At 44.0% G+C, this 18317-nt stretch overlaps 1 protein-coding gene across 1 annotated transcript in view; it reads left to right on the top strand.

The window, feature by feature from the left end:
• Ehd4 (EH domain containing 4) overlaps positions 1-18317 on the top strand; it is a 71822-nt gene that overhangs the window by 37313 nt on the left and 16192 nt on the right. The window lies entirely within an intron of this gene.

Here is an 18317-nt window from a genome sequence, read left to right as displayed (position 1 = left end):
GCTTTCCTCTGTGTGCTGGCTAGTTTTTATGTCAGCTTGACACTAGCTAGGGTCATCTGGGAAGAAGGAATCTCATTTAAGGAAATGCCTCTGTAAGATTTGCCTGTAGGTGGAGACCCCAGCTCACTATCGATGGTGCTTTACCTTTGGCAGGTACCCCTAGATGCTAAGAAAGCAGGCAGAACAAGCCAGGAGGCAGCACTACTCTGTGGCCTCTACATTATCTGCCTCTAGGTTCCTGTCCTGTTTGAGTTCCTGTTCAGACTTCCTTCGATAATGACTGTGATGTGGAACTATAAGCTGAAATAAGCCTGTTCCTCCCCAGGTTGTTTTTGGTCATGGGGTTTTATCCAAGCAATAGAAACTCTAATTAAAACACTCTCTAGATACTAACTAAATCCTATTTTTATGGCAATCTTTGGAAAAACTGCATACCACCCTGAAGTTCTCCTCATCAGAGGCAGCAGAAAGAAGGGGAAGGAGATCTTCTAACATTGGATGTCACACTGCACACTGTGCAGTGTTCCTGGGCAAGCTTTTCAGCACCTTCTGTGCATGCCTGTTGCTTTAGATTTCACAGTTGTCAGACAGTTGTTTGGCTGACTCTGTAGAACAGACACCATAGAGGTCGAGGATGAGCCAAAATACAGAACAAATGCAAGTTGAAACAGAAGCTTAAAAAACAAAGTCTTGCTATCCCATAGCTAGTGGTATTCCTCCTATAGTTGCCTAGGCAAGGGTGGTCTCTTGAGGAGACATATAGGCTGGACATATAGAATGGCAGGTAAGGCCAGGGATGTATGACACTTACAGGTAGAATGTTTGCCTAGTATGCTCTTGATTTGGTCCCTAGAACCACAAAAAAAGAATGGAGTTTGCCTAACAGAGTTGAGAGAGGCTCTGCAGGAGAAGATGCTGCATTGGCAAAAGCTCTGAGTTAACTCATGGTACACTGGTAAGTAGCCAGGAATAGTGGACGAGGAGGGTCAGGAGGGTCCACAGGTGTATGCCAAAGGCCTAGAGAGGAGGCACATAGATTATGCTTTGGGAATAACAGGAAGCCATTGAAAGGTTATCTTTTAAACCTCTTAATTACCCAGAATTACCATTATGAACATCTGGACATTTTTCCTGCAGACTACTGGTCAATTTCTGTTGTTGATTGTGTTTCTCTTTGCTTGATACCAGGATGTTTCTGTGTCTTTTTGTTTTCAACCCTGTTCTCTCTGCTCCCCAGTTGCATGGCACACTGAAGTGATGAGTTCCAGGCTAAGACACAGTTGCCACTGCCTCCTGGTACCAAGCTCAAGGAACCTGGGTGATAACCAGAGGCAGCTTCTCAGGGATTCTGACTTAAAAGAGTGCCACTTGGAGGATTTGGGAGCAGCAATAGGCCACTACTTCTGAGTCAGACCCCTTTAACCCTTTTACCACACACGTGGAATTTGCTAGCTCTCTTAGACTTAAAGCTCTATCCCTTGAAGCCTCTTCTTTCTCTAGGAAAGGCTACCTGAGACAGCACTGGACTGGGCTCTGAGGCTAACCAGTATCTCCCAGAGGAAAACCTCCAATGAGAGTGAAGGTCATCCTACCCTGCAGAGGTCACCAAGTGACCAGGGGAAAGGAGTTGTGGTCTAAAGTGTATGTATGTTCTCTCCCTATCCTGTTACTCCATGTGGAGTGCCCTCTAAGCATTTTAAATCTCAAGATAGGGTTTTTACAAACCTCTAATGAATTTAAAGATTTTTTCCCCATATTTGTACTTTCAAATGTTTAATAACGTCTCCTAATATAACGGGGCCTTTGTTTTCATATTGACTGTTACATGTGAACAAAACAAAACCTTCCATAATAGTCTCTGTCCTCCTCCTGGGGGGGGGGGGTAGGGAACCCTATGATGGTTGAGATGATTACAAATGTAGGTTGCTAGATAGTAGAGAAGCAGCCTGCTGAGAAGTGCCTCCTGGAGGACTTCCCATTTCCCAGACCCTGTCACAAACTGGGAAGATACTTTGCTGCTTCAAGCCTCCTTGCCCCTTCCACAGAATAGGAAAAAAATCTTTATCAGATAGTCCAAGTAAATACATAGGTGCTCTGTAACTGTTAGTGATTCTCATTAGCCATGACACAGAGAAAGACTGACTTTAGAGTTGACAGTTAATTTGTAGGCTCTTCTGCCATCCACACAAGCCTGTGGGTGTGCAAGAGCTGAGGACAAGGGAGCTAGCTGTTCAGGCACCTGTGGTGCAGGTTCTGTGATGCAGGCAAACTCACAAAGGGTGTGGAAGAGACTGGCCTGAGCTCAGATCCCAGCAGATCTGAAGATCTTTATCCCTGAAGATAAAGGAGGGAACCTGTATAAGCTGGTTAGCTTAGTGGTAAATAATGGACATGGTGGCCACTATTATTGTATAGAGATGGTTAGACCCAGGTTCTCAGTGTTAGCTTGGTCCTGGGACACAGGTCGACCAAACCTTTTTTCATTCATTCCTTAGGGAACAAAAGGAAAAACCCAGAATGAGTAGATTGGATATTTGTATTGATAATAGAGCTAGGGAAAGCCAAAGAGTACAGCAAAGCTAAAGTTGGGAAGCCTGCCACAGGGAGTGGTCAGGAAAGAGATGTGACAGCCCAGCTCATGTCACAGTTCCAGGTTTTTCTCCCATGGTCCTCTTTCTGGTGATAGTCTCACACGTACTGCACAGCTTCCTAGAGAAACCACACCTCACACATTTCACCTGGATCCAAACATCTCTTGGGTTTTGTTTATTTCTTCATTTCGTTTTTTGTTTTGAATCATGGTCTCACTGTATAACCAGGCTGGCCTTCAACTTCTAGAGATCTGTCCATCTCTGACACCATAACACCAGGCTTTATTTGACTATTTTGAAGTACTGTTGGTAGCTATAGCTATAACATGGACTGTTCTTGGTAAAATAAGTGAATCTTTTTTTTTTTTAAAGAACCCATTGTAGACTCACATGGTCTCTGCTGATTGGATCTGTCTTTTCATTTGTAACATAAACTCAGAAAATCTCTGAGTAATGGTTTGGCAAGCCATAACGTAGTTGTTGGAGCTGGTCGTCATGTCTGGCTACTGTCCCACACTCACAGAACACTTAGGCAGTACTGAGTGTTTCAAAGCCAGGGCAGGCAGGGTAGGTTTCGGTTCTTGGAGTCAGGAGTTGTTATCAAGGCCTTTCTTGAGCCCGTCATCTTGGAATACCATTTCTCTTTAGAAAATCATGGTTTAAAGAATCGATGTCTTTTTGCCCCTCTGAACCGGGGAATGACAAGATTTGTTGTCAAGGTCAAAGCCTTATTTGTCAGTGTTTGGCCTTATCACACTTGGGTGGCACCTAATGATATTGGCATTTTGCCTCAAGAAAATTCAGGTAATCTTTGCCAAGTTGACTCTTTCTGATTTATAGATGCATTGTTTAAGATTTTTTTTGTCTGATGTATACAAAGCCCACTTGAAAAATGAGAAATGGGTATTTTTTTTCATGTATAACACTGATTCCTTGATGCTGTGAATTTTTATACAATATTGGAAGAGTGAGGCCAGTCACTTTTTTAAGCATTCTTTGACCTTTCCTCTGGTAGTTTGTTTCAGCATAGCATTGTCTGGAATCAGGTCACACGGAAAGTAAATTTTTGGGACAAACTATTTACTGCAATGGACCTTCAGTTTGGCCCAAATGCTATAGCACACAAACTCTATGTGGAAGGAATATAATAAATGGGACTTGTTACATGCTCACTGTCTTAGAGTTAATTATTCAGTACCCCTGTAACCTCTTTAGGCTGACCCTGTAACTACTGGACATCTTTATTAAATGGATGCTAAAAAGCTGAACTGTTTCCCAAGCATTTGGTTTTTCATGGCCTCCTATCCAGAATCATATAAACAACTAGAAACCTTAAGATTCAAAAGATTCTTGGTGATCACCAGACTTTTTTTTTTTTTTTTGAAAACCCAGCTCTTCCACCACCATTTTATTTATTTATTTTTTACATTTTTTTTCATTCTTTTTTTTATTCGATATAATTTATTTACATTTCAAATGATTTCCCCTTTTCTAGCCCCCCCCCCACTCCCCGAAAGTCCCGTAAGCCCCCTTCTCTTCCCCTGTCCTCCCTCCCACCCCTTCCCAGTTCCCCGTTCTGGTTTTGCCAAATACTGCTTCACTGAGTCTTTCCAGAACCAGGGACCACTCCTCCTTTCTTCTTGTACCTCATTTGATGTGTGGATTATGTTTTGGGTATTCCAGTTTTCTAGGTTAATAACCACTTATTAGTGAGTGCATACCATGATTCACCTTTTGAGTCTGGGTTACCTCACTTAGTATGATGTTCTCTAGCTCCATCCATTTGCCTAAGAATTTCATGAATTCATTGTTTCTAATGGCTGAATAGTACTCCATTGTGTAGATATACCACATTTTTTGCATCCACTCTTCTGTTGAGGGATACCTGGGTTCTTTCCAGCATCTGGCAATTATAAATAGGGCTGCTATGAACATAGTAGAGCATGTATCCTTATTACATGGTGGGGAATCCTCTGGGTATATGCCCAGGAGTGGTATAGCAGGATCTTCTGGAAGTGAGGTGCCCAGTTTTCGGAGGAACCGCCAGACTGCTTTCCAGAGTGGTTGTACCAATTTACAACCCCACCAGCAGTGGAGGAGTGTTCCTCTTTCTCTGCACCCTCTCCAACACCTGCTGTCTCCTGAATTTTTAATCTTAGCCATTCTGACTGGTGTAAGATGAAATCTTAGGGTTGTTTTGATTTGCATTTCCCTAATGACTAATGAAGTTGAGCATTTTTTAAGATGCTTCTCCGCCATCCGAAGTTCTTCAGGTGAGAATTCTTTGTTTAACTCTGTACCCCATTTTTTAATAGGGTTGTTCGGTTTTCTGGAGTCTAACTTCTTGAGTTCTTTATATATATTGGATATTAGCCCTCTATCTGATGTAGGATTGGTGAAGATCTTTTCCCAATTTGTTGGTTGCCGATCTGTCCTCTTGATGGTGTCCTTTGCCTTACAGAAACTCTGTAACCTTATGAGGTCCCATTTGTCAATTCTTGCTCTTAGAGCATACGCTATTGGTGTTCTGTTCAGAAACTTTCTACCTGTACCGATGTCCTCAAGGGTCTTCCCCAGTTTCTTTTCTATTAGCTTCAGAGTGTCTGGCTTTATGTGGAGGTCCTTGATCCATTTGGATTTGAGCTTAGTACAAGGAGACAAGGATGGATCAATTCGCATTCTTCTGCATGCTGCCCTCCAGTTGAACCAGCACCATTTGTTGAAAAGGCTATCTTTTTTCCATTGGATGTTTCCAGCCTCTTTGTCGAGGATCAAGTGGCCATAGGTGTGTGGGTTCATTTCTGGATCTTCAATCCTGTTCCATTGATCCTCCTGCCTGTCACTGTACCAATACCATGCAGTTTTTAACACTATTGCTCTGTAGTATTGCTTGAGGTCAGGGATACTGATTCCCCCAGATTTTCTTTTGTTGCTGAGAATAGTTTTAGCTATCCTGGGTTTTTTGTTGTTCCAGATGAATTTGATAATTGCTCTTTCTAACTCTGTGAAGAATTGAGTTGGGATTTTGATGGGTATTGCATTGAATCTGTATAGTGCTTTAGGCAAAATGGCCATTTTAACTATATTGATTCTACCGATCCATGAGCATGGGAGGTTTTCCCATTTTTTGAGGTCTTCTTCCATTTCCTTCTTCAGAGTCTTGAAGTTCTTGTCATACAGATCTTTCGCATGTTTGGTAAGAGTCACCCCAAGATACTTTATACTGTTTGTGGCTATTGTGAAGGGGGTCATTTCCCTAATTTCTTTCTCAGCCTGCTTATCCTTTGAGTATAGGAAGGCCACTGATTTGCTTGAGTTGATTTTATAACCTGCCACTTTGCTGAAGTTGTTTATCAGCTGTAGGAGCTCTCTAGTGGAGTTCTTTGGGTCACTTAGGTAGACGATCATGTCGTCTGCAAATAATGATAGTTTGACTTCCTCCTTTCCAATTTGTATCCCTTTGACCTCCTTATGTTGTCGAATTGCCCGAGCTAGTACCTCAAGTACAATATTGAAAAGATAAGGAGAAAGGGGGCAGCCTTGTCTGGTCCCTGATTTCAGTGGGATTGCTTCAAGTTTCTCTCCGTTTAGTTTGATGCTGGCTACCGGTTTGCTGTATATTGCTTTTACTATGTTTAGGTATGGGCCTTGAATTCCTGTTCTCTCCAAGACTTTAAGCATGAAAGGATGCTGAATTTTGTCAAATGCTTTTTCAGCATCCAATGAAATGACCATGTGGTTTTGTTCTTTGAGTTTGTTTATGTAGTGGATTGAATTGATGGATTTCCGTATATTGAACCAACCCTGCATTCCCGGGATAAAGCCTACTTGATCATGGTGGATGATCGTTTTGATGTGTTCTTGGATTCGGTTGGCAAGAATTTTATTGAGTATTTTTGCATCGATGTTCATAAGGGAAATTGGTCTGAAGTTCTCTTTCTTTTTTGGATCTTTGTGTGGCTTTGGTATCAGCGTAATTGTGGCTTCGTAGAAGGAATTGGGTAGTGTTCCTTCTGTTTCTATTTTGTGGAATAGTTTGAAGAGTATTGGTGTTAACTCTTCTTTGAAGGTCTGGTAGAATTCTGCACTGAAACCATCTGGTCCTGTGCTTTTTTTGGTTGGAAGACTTTCTATGACTCCTTCTATTTCTTTAGGCATTATGGGACTGTTTGTTGTTACATAAAGTCTGCATAAGGAAGTGGTCCTAGTCTTTCTCTGAGGATTGGCTTCTTTTATGCGTTGATGGGTTTAGCTTTATTTATTTATTCTGATTGTGCAGTCTGTGGGCACACTGTACATGACACATGTGTGAAGGTCAGAAGACAACCTTTGGGGATCCATTTTTTCCTTCCACCATGTGGGTTCTAAGTATATCACCAGCCTTGATATGTTAGTTTTGATATAACTCTCTCTGGCCTCTTGTCTCCTGACAGGACAGAGGACAGTCTGTGAGGTTGGCTTGTTTATTTTACAAGGAAATGTGCATAGAAAATCTGATTTACAGAGTCTTGGACTGGATCCCAGAGGGAGAAGAATGGGAGGGAAACAAGGTAAAAAGCAGGAAGCCCAGGCCTGAGCTTATCTGGACCTGGTTGGAATCTAATTTTAGCCAAACCCCTTCAGGCCAGGTGTGCTGAGGCAGGGACTGCTCCTGAGCCCAGGGTTCTTATTCTGACTAGCTGTGTTCCCAAGAGATAACCATTACCCACCAAGATCTTTGAGAAAAAACTCACATTGAGCCTCCACAAAAATAACTCTTCTCAGGGCCCTTCTGTGCAGTTACCACAGCATGTGTTCTCCCTAAGTCCTACTGGAACTAGGGTTCAGTGTCATTCCAAATCACTACCCCTCAGCACCACCCTCACACCAGCACTGTGCAGAGAGAATAGGACAGCCACCTGTCCGTCATACTACCACCACGTGTCCCTGCTCTGAATGGTACAGCTGATCGGGATCTGCTGTGGTGTGGGCAGGGGCTGCATAGTTGCAGAGATCTACTTCACCTTCAGGGTAGCCTGTGTCTGGGAAGTGCTGGAAATGGGTCCCTCCCTGCTGAAAACACACTATAAAAGGAAAGGAACAGCATCCTCAGTAGAAACACACAGGGAGAAAGGCACAGACTCTGGGGCTGGAATGCCTGGGTTTGGCTGTTGTTGCTCTGGGAAAGCGCTGTGTACTTTGGGGAAGTGAGATGACCTCTCTAGTCAGTTCCTGTCTGTAGGTCAGGGGAAATGATAGCACCCTGCAGGAGTGTCACAGGACTGCTGAGAGGATTCTCTAGGAAGCTCTCAGGGCAGGGATGGAGTGATATCCAGTAAACATGCACGTCTCTTGCGTATTTTTAGCTGTCATTTTGCTCTCAACAACAATAAAATGTTCGGAGAAATATTTTGCTAATTGTAAAGCAAACTCAGTCTGGAAACAATGAAAAGACTCCCCACAAAAGTCTAACCAAAGTGGCTGTTATTGTTTACTGAAGTGCTTCTTTTTAAAAATATGGTTAGAATGCCTGAGAGGACCCAGATAGTTTATGCTATTTTTAGATGATATACACTTCCTGTAGTTAGAAATAGCCCATTTTTTAGAACTATTTAAGTAACTATATCTTTCAAATTGCCAAGAAACTGATACTTATTCAAATTAACCCATTTGGCCAAGCCAAATTTATTTAATTTTTATTTTAATGTAGTAAGAGTATTTTACAGGCATTCTAATCTCCTTATAATTTTCTTTCCTTCTCCCACCCACATCTAATAAAAACAAACAAAAATTTACTTATATGTATATCTGAGTGGTGGGGCTTGCATACGGACCACAGCACAGATGTGAAAGTCAGAGGACAAAAATATAAGGATTAGTTCTCTCTTCTACCAAACAGATTCCAGGGATCAAACTAAATTGTCAGGCCTGATGACAAGTGACTTTACACAGAGCCATATTGCTGGCCCCTCTTACCAGTTGTGTATATCCAGTATGGACTTAATTCTGGGTAGAAGTGAACCAGTCTCGAGGGCTCATTCATCTGGCATAACTGAGCCGTCCTGCCTGTTGGCTCCTCTTCCCCGGGCCCCAGCAGCTACTATTGCCCTCTTTGAGTCTGTGAGTTTGACTGTTTCAGTGTCTCAGAGGTAGGGTTACACAGCCTCTGCCTTTGCCTTCAGTCTTATTTCACTTGTCATAATGCCCCCAACCCATCCGCGTTGTCACCTGCTGCAGAATTTCCTTTTTCTTTCAAGCTGAATGATACTCTGCATTAAGAATATACCACACCCTGCCGGGTGGTAGTGGTGCACATCTATAATCCCTGAATTCTGGGAGGCAGAGGCAGGCGGATTTCTGAGTTCGAGGCCAGCCTGGTCTGCAGAGTGAGTTCCAGGACAGCCAGGGCTACACAGAGAAACCCTGTCTCAGAAAAAAAAAAAAAGAAGAATATACCACACCCTCCTTATACATTTATCCATACATGTTACATGTGTTCCACAGCTTGGCTCAAAAATAAGACTACATTTAACATGGGAGTGCAAGCTATCTGTCTCACTTTCAGGTCTTTCCTCTAAATACCCAGAAATTGGATTAAGTGATCATTTAATAGTTCCATTTTTACTTTTTCTGAGAAATAAGACACATTTGTTAAACACCTCTTATGATCAATAGTAGATCCTGGGTGGGTAGTGTTGGGCAGAATGGGGAGGGGAGCCTCACATTGTGGGTGCTAAGAATAAAAGTCAGGTCCTTTAGAAGAGAGCAGGTGCTAGTAATCACTTGCAGTCATCCCTCCAGCCTTTAATTTACATCTTCTAATCACCAAATAAACACACCACTACAGACTAAGTGCTTCAAAAGGAAAGTCATGTCAAAGGGAACTTGGCTTAGATGGTGTAAAGCAGCTGCAATGGGCTTTTAAGTAACAAACATGATTAAGACCTCGCCTGCTCTCTCTTGCTATGGTCTAAACTAGTGAGTGCCTGGGCCAGGAGGCATTCCAAAGCCTGGAGCAGAGAACAGACCTATAGGGAGGATGGGGGGCGGGGAGGGGGGTGTCCCATGTGGCCAGACAGAATAGACCAGTCAATCAATGCAGGCAGAAGGAAAGTACAGCAAAGTTATGGATACTGGAAAGGGCAGGTACCTCTGACACTACACAGAGCCCCTGTGTGCTTTGTAGGGTGGGGAGGGTGGGGTTCAACAGGAGACTACTAGAAAAGGCCCAGTGGTGAAGCGCAGGTTGGTCGTGGAGACTTTGCTCTGTAAACATTGTCCTCAAGAGTAACTCAGAGTACTTACAAATTTGAAGAGTTAGGAACACTTTTAGGGGCTTGGGGGCTGGATTGGAGAGGAGGGAGCCTGGGAACCAGGGTCGTTTGGCTGGGAGGAGCCTGACCAGCATTCTCAGTGCCTATCTCTAATGGACACTCACCACCTAGGTACTAGAGATAGAAGGGTGACCAGGAGGCCCAGGAGATCTTGGAATCACACTAACAAACCAACCAGAAGTTCTGGGATAGTGTTAGGGCAGCAAGAAGAACTAGAGCTGCCAACTCTAGCAGGTAGGTGGCCTTTGCAAAGAGGAAAGGTTGGAGCAGAGACTGAAGGCCACCCCCAAGGTCACAGGCCCTGGGCAGGGAGAATCTGACCTTGGTTCTGATTGTTCTCCATTGTTTTACATCCTTTTATTGACATACAACTTGTTTTAAAGTTATGTAATTAGAAATTTGGCTCTGGGGAGGAATTTAAATACCCCCCTTATTAAAAATAGCCAGATTTGCTTCCTCAGGTCCCCACCTCATCATTTACCTGAGCCAGGGAGCAGCTTCGAACCCTAGCTGCCATTTCCTGGCAGTTCTCTCTCTGGCCCCAATGAAGACCATAGTTTCCACAGGCGCCATGCCAGGAAGCCCCTAATTGGATGGGCAGGCCCCTTCCTTCCTGGCCCTCCCTTTGTTCCTGGAACACGGAGCCAGGAATGCCAGACTGGAATCTTCCGAAGGGCACATACCCTTTCCCAACTCCCAAAGCGTTAAAATTGGGCTGATTAAATCTCATTCTTGTTTGATTCCAATGAAAGCTCCACTGGAGGGTCTTAAGGAGTTGGGTGTTTGTAATTAGGGCTGAGGAAGCAGTTCAGTGGTGAAGAGCACAATTGCGGTCTTGCAGCGGGCCCACACTCAGTTCCCAGCACCCACCCCAGGACTCACCACCATCTGAAACTCCAGTTCCAGGGGATCTATGCTGCCTTCTCATCTGCATAGCCACCAGGAATGCACATGATACACATATGTGCATGCAGGCCGAGCACTCATACACAAATAAATGAATGTTGAAGAAGCATCTTGAGGACCAAAGGAAGGTGCTGCTCTATGCATGCCTGCAGGCTCCGCACATGCGTGCATATGTGCACGCTCATCTATAATAGAATGCATTTCTCTGTTGCAGTCACTTAGGGGTCAGCCCCAGCCCCACCCTGCAGTAGGCAGCACTGGTGTGGCACCTAACCTTGCTGGTTAGGATTTTATGTAGATACCTTGCTCAGTGTATCCTCTGTAGTAACTGGCTTCCTTCACTCCAGTTCATGTGTCAGAAGTGACTGGTGTTGCCTGTATTTAAAGCTTTTTAAGAGACCGCTGGATTGTTCCAGTTTGGGGCTAAACAAAGCTAGAAATATGAGCTTTATAAAGTCCTTCAGGAGCAGCTCCTCCTAGATCTGGACTGTATTTCACCCTAGCCAGGCATCTTTGGATAACTGTTTACTGTGGCCTCACTGTGCCTCAAACAGTAGATACAAAATTTTGTTTCTTTACGATGACCAGTAAATAACATTTTGAACAGTTTTCTAGGTGCTGGGATGATTCTAAATTCCTCATATGTTAAGACTGAGGCCCTACAATGTGTGTGGGTAATGTGGGCTCCATTTTACAAACAAGGTAACAGAGATAGGTCACTTGTACAGAGTCACACAACTACAGTGATGGAAGCAGGATTAGGTTCAAGGCGCTGGCGTGTCTAAACCCCTACTACCCACTACCCACAATGTGTGCAACTGTGAAGAAGGTGGTCCCGTGGTTAATGAATGTATAGGTCGAGGAGGGCACTGGAGAGATGGCTCAGGAGTTAAGAGCACACACTGCTCTTTTAGAGTTGTGCATCCCAGCACCTACCTTGGGCCTCTCACAACAGCCTGCATCCCAGCTCCCAGGGACCTGACACTGCCCTCTGGCCTTCGTAGGCACTCGCACACGTGTGGCTCACACAAACACACATAAAAATCTTTAGGGCCATGTATCGTGGCACATGCCTTTAATTCTATTCTTGGGACAGAGACAGGCAGATCTCTGTGAGTTTCAGGCTAGCCAAGACTGCATGAGACTCTGTCTTGGAAACTAAAATAAGATTCAGTAAGAAACTGAATATTATTATGTAATGTCCCAGGGAAATAAAGCAAAAAGTATTTAAGCATGCAGGACACCATATATCTTCCTCTTCCCTCTACACAAGCTCATAGGCACACATATGTGCATGCACACACACACACACACACACACGCATACACTATAATCTGGATGATCTTTGATTGTGCCATGTGAAACCAGCCAGTTACAAAGGACAACTAGTGACTCATTCATAGTCAGCACTACAGTAGTCAGAGTCATAAACCTAGAAAGGAGAATGCTGTACCCAGAAATTGAGAAGATGGAAGATGCCACATCCAGCATGGCTCTGGGAATAGACTTGACAGAGGTAGTGAGCGCATGAAGAAAAGACAGACACACAGAAAACTAGGTCTGGGCTCTTAGCTAAAGAAGCACTGTACCCTGGAATCCCAGTATGTTTATAAATGCAGTTGAATAGAGAAGTGGAATTATTGTATACAGCAGAACAAGGAGATGAGGTTATGGCGCACAGATAAACAAAGGAGACAAGGTTTATGGCGCACAGCTGCATCAAGCAAATGAGATTAGCTAATCTCAGGAGGAATATTCTCTGTAGGAGCAGTCTTCAGGTCACACACATTGGTGGGAGGGGAGCTGTGGTGACTTTCTTAACACACTGTCAATGCTTGCACTTCTCCCATCCGAGGGAGGCTTTGCTATGCCTCTGAACCTTACCCCAAGGGGAAGGCTTTGCAATGCTTCTGTGGACCTGAGCATACATCCTCTCAGGACTTCACTCAGTCAGGGCTTCCTGTTCCCCACAGAGAGAACAGAGAACTGTTATTTCATGGGCTTAGAGTTTTAATTGGGAAGATGAAAAAATTTAGGATATGAAAAGTAATGATGGCTGTCAGTAGAAGCACATTGAATGCCAGCGAATTAGAATCATGCAAAATGACTAAAAAGGTAAAACCATTATGGTATGCACAGGCATTTGAGCAAACCAACCTTTCCCACTTTTGATAAGTGACTTCTACTCTTGATTGTGTGGCCTGATGTGTGACAAGAGCCTTTAGACCTGTTTAGTGATTCAAAACTAGAGCTCCACCTACTTGTATTGATTCTCATTGTTACTTTAAAAAGAGAAACTACAGATAGGAGGCCATGCCTTCAGAGATGTATAATGGCTTCACTGGGATGAACTTACAAAGCTGCTCTCTTCCCAATAGCAGGATCTCACCGTGGCACTGCAAACTCCTCATTGCTTTCTTTAATCCACCCCAAACCCTCAGCTACATCCCCGGCCCAGAATCTTTTTTTTAACTTTTTCTTTAGATTTATTTATTTATTATATGTAAGAACACTGTAGCTGTCTTCAGACACAACAGAAGAGGGCAACCGATCCCATTACAGATGGTTGTGAGTCACCATGTGGTTGCTGGGAATTGAACTCAGGACCTCTGGAAGAGCAGTCAGTGCTCTTAACCACTGAGCCACCTCTCCAGCCCCCCACCCAGACCATAATGTTACTGTTTATAATTTTTAACTTAAACTATAGTTTAATACATACTGTGTCCCAGCCAAGCAGTCAAAGTGACCTGAGAGGAAGAGCCACTGTGTCAGCACAGCTATATCAACGTTAGTTTCTTAGTCAGGGTTTCTATTCCTGCACAAACATCATGACCAGGAAGCAAGTTGGGGAGGAAAGGGTTTATTCAGCTTACACTTCCACAGTGCTGTTCATCACCAAAGGAAGTCGGGACTGGAACTCGGGTCAGGAAGCAGGAGCTGATTGATGCAGAGGCCATGGAGGGATGTTACTTACTGGCTTGCTACCTCTGGCTCCATCAGCTTGCTTTCTTATAGAACCCAGGACTACCAGCCCAGAAATGGCACCACCCACAATGGGCCCTCCCTACCTTAATCACTAATTAAGAAAAATGCCATCCAGCTGGATATCATGGAGGCATTTCCTCAACTGAAGCTCAACTTTAAAAGTCTCAGTCTTTGTAAATTCTTACATATTAAAATTTCAATCCCTTCAAAATATCTAATCTCTTAAAATTCAAAGTCTTTTTACAATTAAAAGTCTCTTAACTGTGGGCTCCACTAAAATTCTTCCTTCAAGAAGGAAAATCAGGGCACAGTCACAATCAAAAGCAAAAATCAAACTCTTAACTGTCCAGTGTCTGGGATCCAGCTCATGATCTTCCGGGCTACTCCAAGGGCTTGGGTCACTTCTCCAGCTCTACCCTGTCTTCTAGGCTCCAGATGCCTGTACTCCACTGCTGCTGCTGTTCTTGGTGGTCAATTCATGGTACTGGCATCTCCAAAACATTGCTGTCTTCCACTGCAACTAGGCTTTACCAATAGCCTCTCATAGGCTCTCTTCATGGTGCCAAGCCTCAACTCCTTTGCATGACCCCGTCAGTCCTGGGCCATCAATTGCAACTGAGGTTTCACCTTTACCAATGGCCTTCCATGGCCTCTCACAGTGCTGAGCCTCAGCTGCTCTTCACGACCCCTTTATGCATTCAAAACCAGTACCACCTGAGTGACTCTTACACATTACCAAGTCCTGCTGCAGCACATGGTACAACCTTGGCTGTCTCTGGAACACAGCCTCTGTGCTCTCAGAAAACACTTCCCAGAAGATTTCACCTCAGTGATGCTGGTCTCTTCTTACTCATCACTAATTTCTTAGCTCCAGCTAACCAGCATCAACAGTCCCAGTAATGCAAAGATTTTTCTTTAGTAGTTGTGGTATCTTGTTAATCACAGCCAATTCTTAAGCCCCAGATAACTAAAACCACAGGATCTTCACAATCAAAACAGCAACAGCCCTGATAAGAGTCTTTAATCTTCCCTCAGAAATTTCACAAGCCAGGCCTCCGTCTTCTGCACTGTTCTCAACATTATCTTCCAAGCTCCTACAGAACATCCCACAGAGCTCTTAACATCCTAATGGCTCTTCTAGCTCAATGTTCCAAAGTCCTTCCACAGTTCTTCCCAAAACATGGTCAGGTTGTCACAGGATGCCCCACTATGCTGGTACCAATTTTTCTTAGGTTTTCTATTCCTGCACAAACATCATGACCAAGAAGCAAGTTGGGAAGGAAAGGGTTTATTCAGCTTACACCTTCCACATTGCTGTTCATCGCCAAAGGAAGTCGGGACTGGAACTCAAGCCGGTCAGGAAGCAGGAGCTGATGCAGAGGCCATGGAGAGATGTTCCTTACTGGCTTGCTTCCCCTGCCTTGCTCAGCTTGCTTTCTTATAGAACCCAAGACTATCAGCCCAGGGATGGCACCACCCACAATTAGCCCTCCCCCCTTGATCACTAATTGAGAAAATGCCTTTCAGCTGGATCTTATGGAGGCATTTCTTCACCTGAAGCTCCATTCTCAGTGACAACTCCAGCCTGTGTCAAGTTGACACACAAAGCCAGCGAGTACAATTAGCAATACTGATCGTTCAGCTTATCTGCAGGGATGACAAGCTTCCTTTGTCACGGAGAGTAAGATAATGTTCAAAAGTATTAAAGTGTAGGGGAAATGGCTTATCAGTTATGGTTTCTGGCAACAAATTAAAGACATGGTTCTGGTGACAATGAGCAGCAAAGGAACCTTTAAAACAGTGGTTCCTAACCTTCCTAATGCTGTAATTTAACACAGTTCCTCATGTTGTGTGACCCCCAACCATGAAATTTTGTTGTTATGTCATAACAGTAATTTTGCTGCTGTTTTGAAACATAATGTAAATCTCTGTTTCCTCATGGTCTTAGGAGACCGCTGTGAAAGGGTTGTGACTCACATATAGAGAACTGGTCAGGTAGGTCATAGTTAATGGGGATGATGGAAAGCTAGGCTCAGGAAATGGCTACGAACACAGAATACATTCACCTTCATCAATACATTTTCTTCTTATCTCATCATTTATTCCTTAGAGGTTCATCCTCCACTCTGGTTGAAAGGTAACAGTGTCCATCCAAGTCTAGATCACTTACTTGTATCCAACCTACGAAGAAAAGGGACACTGTGGCCCATGGAGGACCCTCCCATCTGAGCAGAAAGGGAGTTCATCAAAAAGTAACTCGTCCCTTAGCACACAGCTGCACCCAGCATTTTCTCTTAGTGTTTCTGAGCCTTCATAGATCTCATCCTAGTCGCAGGGAGACCAAGTGGTCCCAGCCATCCTCCTGATACCTGAATGACAGGTATTTATTTATGTGCTGAGGCTCAGCTACTGTGACCTATGGTTTGGAGCTGCCTGGTATACTAACTAGTCCAGGTGACAATGGTACCAATGGTACTTAATAGCTTGTGAGGCAGTTTCCCTGGCCTTTGAGTGACAGAACTCAGAGGAAACTCTTGACTCTGTCTTTACATATTACTATGTGACCCACTCAGCAAATCTTGGCTTTTGCTCTGTCTAAACTGATTGTTGAGGAAATGAAAATAAACCCTGGCCTATATTCTGAGCACCGCTTCTGCCCTCCTTGTTCCCAAGGAATCAGGAGTTTAAAGCCAGATATACTAGAGAATTAGAAATCTCTGCTGTGCCATGGACATAAGTTCCAAGGGGGGAGGAAGGGAGGGAAGCCATGGAGGGACACAGGAGTCTTCCATGTGTCTCAGTTAGGTTTGGGGACTTTGTGTGTGTGTGTTGTGTTTTGTTTTTGTTTTGTTTTGTTGTAATGGGGATTGGTATATCCCAGGCTAGCCTGGAATTAGATATGTAGCCAAGGATGATCTTGCACTTGTGATCTTGCCATTCCCTGCCGGGAGTACAGCAGTGTACCTACTTTATGTGTGTGTGTGGGGGGGGGGAGTGGAACCCACAATGCCATGCACACTAGACAAGCATTCTACCAACCAAGCTACATTCCTAGCCACACATCCCTGGATTTTTGTTATTGCTAAAAACATAACTGGCTGGGCATGGTGCCAAATACATTTAATCCCACCCAGCACTTTGGAGGCAGAGGCAGGCAGATTTCTGGGAGTTCACTTATACTCATGGGTATAAGTGCTCCCTTATACCTGATTTTTAAAGGGGTGAAAACTTTAGTCCGCAAGCCTCTTTAATTTCCTACAAGGTCATTCTCCCTTGAGTAGCCCTCCTATGAGCTACGTAGGACTCGTACCCCATCTCCAGCCAGCACCCTAGGTTGCTGCTAACAGTTTGGGCTTCTACTGCAGTATTTATCCATAGGGAGCTGGGCACTGCCTAGTTTTTAACATTTTATGTGAATATTATCATTCTATATTCATCTTTTTGTTGTTCTTTGTTTATTTGTATCTATCAATCTATCTATTGGGGTAAAGGTAACTCAGACTGGCCTCATATTTGTAGCAATCCTCCTGCCCCCGCCTCTGAAGTGGTAGGATCTAGCATATGAAACACAATGTCTGACATTATATTCATCTCTTTGAAACTAATTTCTACACAACTTTCTGGTTTATGAAGGGTAGGGTTAGCCGGGCAGTAGTGGTGCATGCCTTTAATCCCAGCACTTGGGAGGCAGAGACAGGTGGATTTCTGAGTTCGAGGCCAGCCTAGTGTACAGAGTGAGTTCCAGGACAGCCAGGGTTACACAGAGAAACCCTGTCTCGGGAAAAAAGGATAGGGCTTTTCTTTTTAAGGTGTGTTTGTTTTTGTTTTATATGTGTGAGTCATTTCTTATATGTAAGTCTGTGCACCATCGTATATGAAGTACCCATGGAAGCCAGAGGAGAATGTTGGAAATCCTAGAACTGGAGTTTTAGGCAGTTATTAGGTGACGTGTGATCACTTCTCGGCCTTTTGGCTAAGATCAAGTGTAGATGACATGTGAGTGCTAGGAACCAATCCAAGTCCCCGGGAAGAGCAGCCAGTGCTCTTAACTACTGCGCCATCTCTAACAACCTAGTCATAAAGGTTGTTGTTGCTGCTGCTGCTGCTGCTATTGTTACATGTTTGTAAAGATTCGCCTGTATTGACAGGTGAAGATATAGTTAATTCTTTTTGCTGTCTGGTATTTATTATCTGCATAAAACCAAGCTTGGTTTTTAAAAGTATCTGCAGTAAGCCCGGCACCATGTTAAATTGCGTGGTAGCTACGTTAGCACTCATTTTATTATTCTCTAGACTCTAACATGAGTTTGAAAATATTAGAACTGGAAGAGAACAAGGAAAACAAGCTGGGAAGGCGGCGGAGAGGGGAGTGCTCAGCTACAGTGTGCTAGTGGAGACTGACTCTGCGGCTGAGCGGCCAGAGAGCAGAGCGGCCCCTGCTGCCTTCGACCTGCTTGCGTGCCTCTCTTGGGAACTTACTTCCTTGGAGGAGATGGCTGACAGTCTTGACCTCAGGAAGAGT

This window comes from Apodemus sylvaticus, chromosome 5 (genome assembly GCF_947179515.1).
Source record: "Apodemus sylvaticus chromosome 5, mApoSyl1.1, whole genome shotgun sequence".
Taxonomy (NCBI): Eukaryota; Metazoa; Chordata; class Mammalia; order Rodentia; family Muridae; genus Apodemus; species Apodemus sylvaticus.
This window is presented reverse-complemented; position numbering and strand designations above follow the sequence as displayed.